This window comes from Siphateles boraxobius, unplaced genomic scaffold (genome assembly GCF_051911475.1).
Source record: "Siphateles boraxobius isolate OS27281-9 unplaced genomic scaffold, OSU_SipBor_1 48, whole genome shotgun sequence".
Lineage (NCBI taxonomy): Eukaryota > Metazoa > Chordata > Actinopteri > Cypriniformes > Leuciscidae > Siphateles > Siphateles boraxobius.
Window position 1 is genome coordinate 1,669,656 of NW_027509119.1, and position 6,622 is coordinate 1,676,277.

At 41.3% G+C, this 6,622-nt stretch overlaps 1 long non-coding RNA gene across 1 annotated transcript; it reads right to left on the bottom strand.

Annotated features, from left to right (window-relative positions):
• Positions 1-303: 303 nt before the first annotated feature.
• LOC143710845 (uncharacterized) lies at positions 304-829 on the bottom strand. Its single transcript, XR_013194658.1, has 2 exons — positions 754-829; positions 304-534 (listed from the first exon to the last, which is right to left on the bottom strand). It is a non-coding gene; the product is annotated as an uncharacterized LOC143710845 (long non-coding RNA).
• Between the last annotated feature and the right edge of the window lie 5,793 nt (positions 830-6,622).

Here is a 6,622-nt window from a genome sequence, read left to right on the forward strand (position 1 = left end):
ATTAAACTCAAGCGCTTTTACTAGAATTAATTAAGTTACAATCAAAGATTTTTTAGTAAACCAACACTTCAGTCATGTCTCTTCCTGTACACCTACGAGCAATTATGGTACTTCCCTTCCCACCTACAGGAGCTTAGTTTTTTGTAGAGACCTGTCTGATTCTGTCAGCTCAATCTCTCCCTCCAAACTTACTCTGCTCGTACCAAAGAGACAAATTCAGCCAATATGGTTCACGTTCACTCACAAATATCAATTTGCACTTAACATCAATAAAACAATTTGCCGTTTCTTACCCAGAGATGCTTTCCTTTTTTTTTTTCTCTCTGTAATTGCCGCGGATTCTTTTTGATCCTGGTGGGAGTTCTTCCCTTGGTCCTGAATGCGGGTATTGGCTCTCTCTCTCTTAACCCGTTGAGTTCTATCTCAAACCGTCGAAGTATGAGACCAGCCGCTTGATGCTGCCAGGGTTGTGCACTTCCGTCAAATCCGTTCTCAGGACCAGGAGAATAAGATTCCGCACGAGATCCGACACTTCTGACACCAATTGTAATAGCAATTTTCAGAGGTTAATAAAAAACAGCATCAAAAGTGTAAGAAAACTTTCAAGAGGCAAATTGTAATAAAGAGAAAGGGTTTATTCTTTGAGGATTCTTTTCAAAGACCGCAGCTACCCAGTTTCGAAACAGAATGCCTGTTAGACTCAACAAAACATAGACATTTTATGCAGTTCTCAGTCATCGTAACCCCTCCTACCCAGTTTCTTTAATTTTCCTTAAAGATATCCCATATCTTTAACTGGTTTGGGCTGGTTTTCTACCCCCTGGGCAGGCCAAAGGGTATCACATTGGACGCCGCTGTCATGAAGCCTACCAGTCTCTCGAAATGTTTCACAGTGCGTGACTGGCATAGCTTTAGCTCTTTCGTGGCTGTGAGGATAGCAGCTACAGAGCGGGCGATAGGATGGCTTGCATCGTGACTGAATCCCATACCACACCAAGGAAAGTGGTTCTCTGTAGTGGAGAAAAAAACCTTTCTCTTGAAATCTTCGCTTGTCTGGTTTATGCTACTCTGAGCAATGTTTGAACTTTGTATTCTGAGCACTTCTTGCGTTGTTTTTGCCTCTCCACGATGACTCGCTTGGTTTAATCCTCAAATGTAAGTCGCTTTGGATAAAAGCGTCTGCTAAATGACTAAATGTAAATGTAAATGTAAATGGAGAAAGCACACTCTTTTTGGCATTGAGTCTTAACCCCAATTTCTTCATGTGAGCGAGTACGACATTTCAATGCCAAACCGCTAACAGCTCTGATTCCGCCAGAATCACCCAGTCGTCGATGTAGTTCAGAATGCGTATATGCCTTGCAGCCTGAGCGGGGCCAGAGCTGCATCTACGCACTTCATGATTGTGCAGGGTGATAGAGCTAGACCGAATTGAAGGACCCGATATTGGTTTTCTTTGCCCCCGATAGAAAACCTCAAAAACTTCCTGTTTTGAAGAAAGATGGAGACATGGAAGCATCTTTTAGATCTATCGTGACAAACCAGTCCTCGGATCTGATTTGAGTTACGATCTGTTTGGTTGTCAGCATCTTGAACTTTTCATGACTGCACGATTCAACAGCCGAAGACTGTAAAACCAACGGCTGTAAAACCCCGATTCTCTGTCAGGCGAGTACACCTGCTCTATAGACACCTGCTCTATAGCTCTCTTCGTTAATAGAGACTCTTCTTGCTCCATTACCAGAGCCTACTTGGGATGCACTAACGTGAGTAACACCCCGTTGTAACGAGGTGGAGGAGAACCAAACTGAATTCTGTAACCCTTCTCTATTATCTACAGGAGCCATGGAGATATATTCGGCAGATTCTTCCACTCTGTCAGAAAATCTACTAATGGTACCAGCATCTCGAGACTTCTTGTGGCTTCTGGTGTTACTGTAACAGCCACTTCGGTGACCTGAAGCATCCTGGTAGGAAACAACCGAACTGACTGTTTTTAAACCCCCCTCAGAGGGCACGAGTCTGACGCAATGTCGAGTTGACGCTGAGCCAGGAACTTGCTGGAGATCGCTGCGCCCCGAGGCACCAAGGGTGGCGAGGTTGGCAGAACGGTCCCCTGAGGACCCCGAAGTGGAATGGGGGCCGAATAATGAGGTGAACACCGTTCCACCCTGGTTGTGCTGTCCACAATGGTCTAACGCACGTGCCATCAGAAACGCTTATGTACAGAAGTCTTCTTAGCCATATTAACGGTCCTCAGATCTGGCTTTGGCTTAGAAGACTTCGGCTGAGAGTGTCGGCTCAGCCCACGTGACTTATTAGGAGGGGCACGAGACGCGAATCTCTTTCTGTTGAGCACGATATGAGAAGCTCGGCTGGGGATGCTCATGCCCAGCATCCCTAGGGTTTATTGCTTTATTGCCCTCCAAATTAGATGTAGTTTTTAAAGGTTTAGTGGGCAGCACAGGAGCCAAACCGGGGGACAGATAGCTCGTGAGCATCCGTTCAGCTGGGGGCATCGACCCATAACCATGTTCCTTCAGTCCCCTTATATCTGAATATGTATGGACCTGGGGACTGAAGAGATTGGAAGAGTATGGTTTATTCTATAGTGAGCTATGTAGTTCGGGAAAAAATGGAAGAGTCTGTGATGGAGATGATAAATTAGAAATCAAAAAGCTCTCGGCTAACTTGCCGGGCAGAAGAAGCCGCAGGGCGGGCTTCCGACACCGGCAAACGAGCAACGGATTCCCCGGGTAAGGGAGGAGATAAGGCAGAGCCCGTCTCCAACCCCGACGAGAGATCCAGGAATCCCAGGAATGCGTTCTCCATGCGTTCTCCAGGAATGCGAGCTCCTCAGTGGGTCCCACACCCTGAGGTCCACAAGCCTGATCACTTTTATCAAACAGTGATAGGCGGCAGCAGAGCATGCGGCGTGCTAGCTGCTCACAATGCTGACAGTCAGCCCCCTCGAAGGCTGACATAGCATGCTCCACTCCCAAACACATTACACAAAGTTTGTGTGTATCCCCACCCGTAAGGAAACGAGGGCAGGGAGAAACACACGACTTGAATAACTGTTTCGCCATACTTTAGATAACGATGTGACAGAAAACAATAAATAATACAGACAGTTTGACACAGAGCGCTTTGCTGAGGCACAAAAGCTAAGGCCGGTTGCATCAGATGTGCTTTTATCCTTTCCTGGACATGACGTCACCAGCCCGTGACATTCATTATTTCCATTGGACTAGTTGACATACCTGCTTCAGATGGAATCACACGGGGGCGTTCCCAAAGCGTCATCAATGCAGTATGAGTTCCCTCAAAAGGGAACTTGGAAATTTAACTTGGAATTTTAAAATTGTAATTATCAGCCACCGATTGTCTGCTGTAAATAAACTGTTTGAATAAAAATAATAAATTCATATTTAATATGGTATCATATTTATTATTTTTAGGGATGGCCCGATACCGATACTGGCATCGGGGATCGGGTCGATACCGTACTCGTACTCATAATAGTTCGCCGATACCACGCCCCGATACCACGTACATTTTGTGAAACGAAACTGGCCGCCGCGAGTGCTTTGTCGAGGTGAACTGAGGCATAGGGACGTGCACTCCCAACGCAATAGAGTGCGGCGCAGCACTAGATCTGATGGCCGAGTGCGAGCGCGGGCGCGAGCGCGGGCAGTAATGCACTCACTCTGTGTGTGCGGGAGAATAAAACGATTCGCGGGACTCCCGCAAACTAGAAATATCTATGAATAAAACATATTAAAATAATAGATTTTTATTCATCTGTTGCAGAAAACCAAGAATAACAACTAAAACAAAATAGAAACGGTTTCCAGGCCAGAGTTTCTATTCATAACATTGCAGCGTTGAGCGATGTAGCCAATCACAGTCATATGTGTTGATTTCTTGAACGCAATGGCAATCAGAAGCATTTAAGATAGACTCCCCTCACCGCTCAACTTTTTTGTTCAGTGCTGAATTCTGTATGCTGGCAAATCCTCTAATTATAACAGTGTGTGGATATTATGAAAGATTCATTGTGCAGTCAGCTTCATAATAACAGAGATGTGTGAGATCGCTATGAACTGTCAGCTTTTTAGGAATTAGGCTATTAAGGGAGCGCACTTTGCGCGCATTCAGTCATTCCAGACCATGCATGCAGTAGCCTGCTTGCTTTTATGTTAAATTAACAGTGGTTTTTGTGTTAATACATTTATTATTTTACTCATTATTAATTAAATTTAGACTTGTTATAACAAGCAGAGAAGAAAATAAAAACAGTCTTCTAACCTGTGTTCTAAAATAGTCTTCTGTCTTCTTTTCTGGGAGCCTATAGTTACTTTTGCGGTAGAAATATCGGTATCGGTACTCGGTATCGGCAAGTACACAAATGTAAATACTCGTACTCGTATCGGTTTGAAAAAAATGGTATCGGGCCATCCCTAGGGTCCATTTTAAAAGGATAGTTCGTACAAAAATACAAATTCGGTAGCTCCCATGTATGGCTCATTCTTCCATGGAACATAATTTAAAAAAAAAATTTTTTAAAAATTGTCCCATGTTTTTTGTACATACAATGGAAATCAAGGAGCAACGATATCCGTTCTACTGGTTGCCAATATTCTTTAGAAAATCTTATTTTGTGTTCCACAGAAGAAAAGAAGTCATACTGGTTTCGAACGGGTGTGTAAATAATGACAGAATTCTCATTTTTGGGTGGACTATTATTATTCCTGGCCAGATCTCCCAGGATTACTCTTTTTCTTTTCTTTTTTTGTCATAGCACACAATATTTAAAAATATAACACTAAATTAGCTACATGAATTACTAGAGACATTGTTTGGTTGTATTTTTCTGTGCTTTTACAGTTCTCACTCACAGACACTGACAGCACTTCAGGTGCGTTCACGCCTCGCCGAAATTACCCAATAGTTACAAGATTCTTATAATTGCGCCCTCGGCTCTAAACAGAAAACTTGGAAATTTAACTTGAAATTTTTAAATTGTGATTTCCAGCACCGATTGTCTGCTGTAAATAAACTGTTTGAATAAAAATAATAACTTCAAATTTAATATACTATCATATTTATTATTTGATTAGTACTTAAATCTCTTACTTAAATAAAAAATAGGAAAACAGGCATGCTATAGTAACTTGGAATGGTTTTCTCTCTTACATTTTATATCTCAAAATGATGGATGTCAAATAAAAAACCTATGGATTATTAATTAGTTAATGCAACCTCTTATTTTCAGAAGGTAAACATAAAGCTGATTGGTTTATGTTTTTAATGTTTATAATAGAATACAATACAATGATTATTTAAAATTGTATTGCTATTTTCTCTTTCTCCATAACAGCTCAAACTCGCTGAGGTGGAGCCGTGATGAAATATTGTTCTTGTAAATACTTTCCAGCATTTCAGTAATAAAAGTGTACATCTTTAAAATGCAAATTACAGCCAAGTGCAACAGTTACCCTACGGGTCTCGGCAGTGGTCTAAAAGGTTTTAAACAATGGATTTTGAATTGATATATTCTTGTACACGGAGTGATGTGGAATCAGCTGGCAATTAAATCACCACATGACCTTTCTGATTAAAAAACAATAGGTTATTCGGCCGGGATGTTCACGCGGGTGGTTGGATAAAAACATTCTGGATTCAGACGGCAATAAAACCATCGACTAACGCAATGTAGTTTGTATGCATTATGTGTAGCTACTGTTAATGAAGAAGAAAGATTAAGTTTGCCAGAAAACACTACTAGACAGTTTATGAGCTGATGGGCATGAGTGACCAAACTACATTTCCCATCATTCTCTGGGGCAGCATAATAATAACAACAACAACAATAATAATGAAACATAAATGACACACATAATGCGCATTCTTTTAATTTTCTGAACTTGTAAAAACAAACTTCCCAGGAGAGCGTGAGGTCCAAAAAGTTTGTTGCCTGAAGGCAATTCCGTGACATAGAGGGATTAATCTTCATGGGAAAAAAATGAACGTTTTGACAGTTTGTGCCTTTCCATTACACAATAAATGGCATTGCATTGCCTAACACCTTTGTGTTTCTCTTGTAAGTCTGTAGATAGAATTATTGAGAAATACAACTGAAAAGTTTTCAGTCTAGTACAAACGTACACCCACTTTGTGTCAATTATACTTGCAACATATGAAATGCAAAAAAATATATATATATTGAATAAATAAATAAACGTGTCCAAGAAAACCTCACAGTTCAGAAACCTCACTCTCAATAAAATAATGTGTTTTTTCAATACAGAATATAGGCCAACATGAATATACACAGAAGTATGAAAAAAATGTTTTCATGACAATGCAGGAGTCCTTTGTGGTGGATATAAGACGTTCATGTTTGGAAGACACTACATATGTTTCTTTTTTATATATATATATTCTTTCTTTGTAGTTATTTATCATAATCGAGACGCTGTGTTGATTATGTTTTGGGAACGCCTCGGTTACGATTGTAACCAAGGTTCCCTGAAGAGGGAACGAGACGTATAAGCCTGTTCAAACCCAGCCTCTCCAGCTTCGTAAGGTCTGAACAAGTCGCTTACAGGCACGTAGG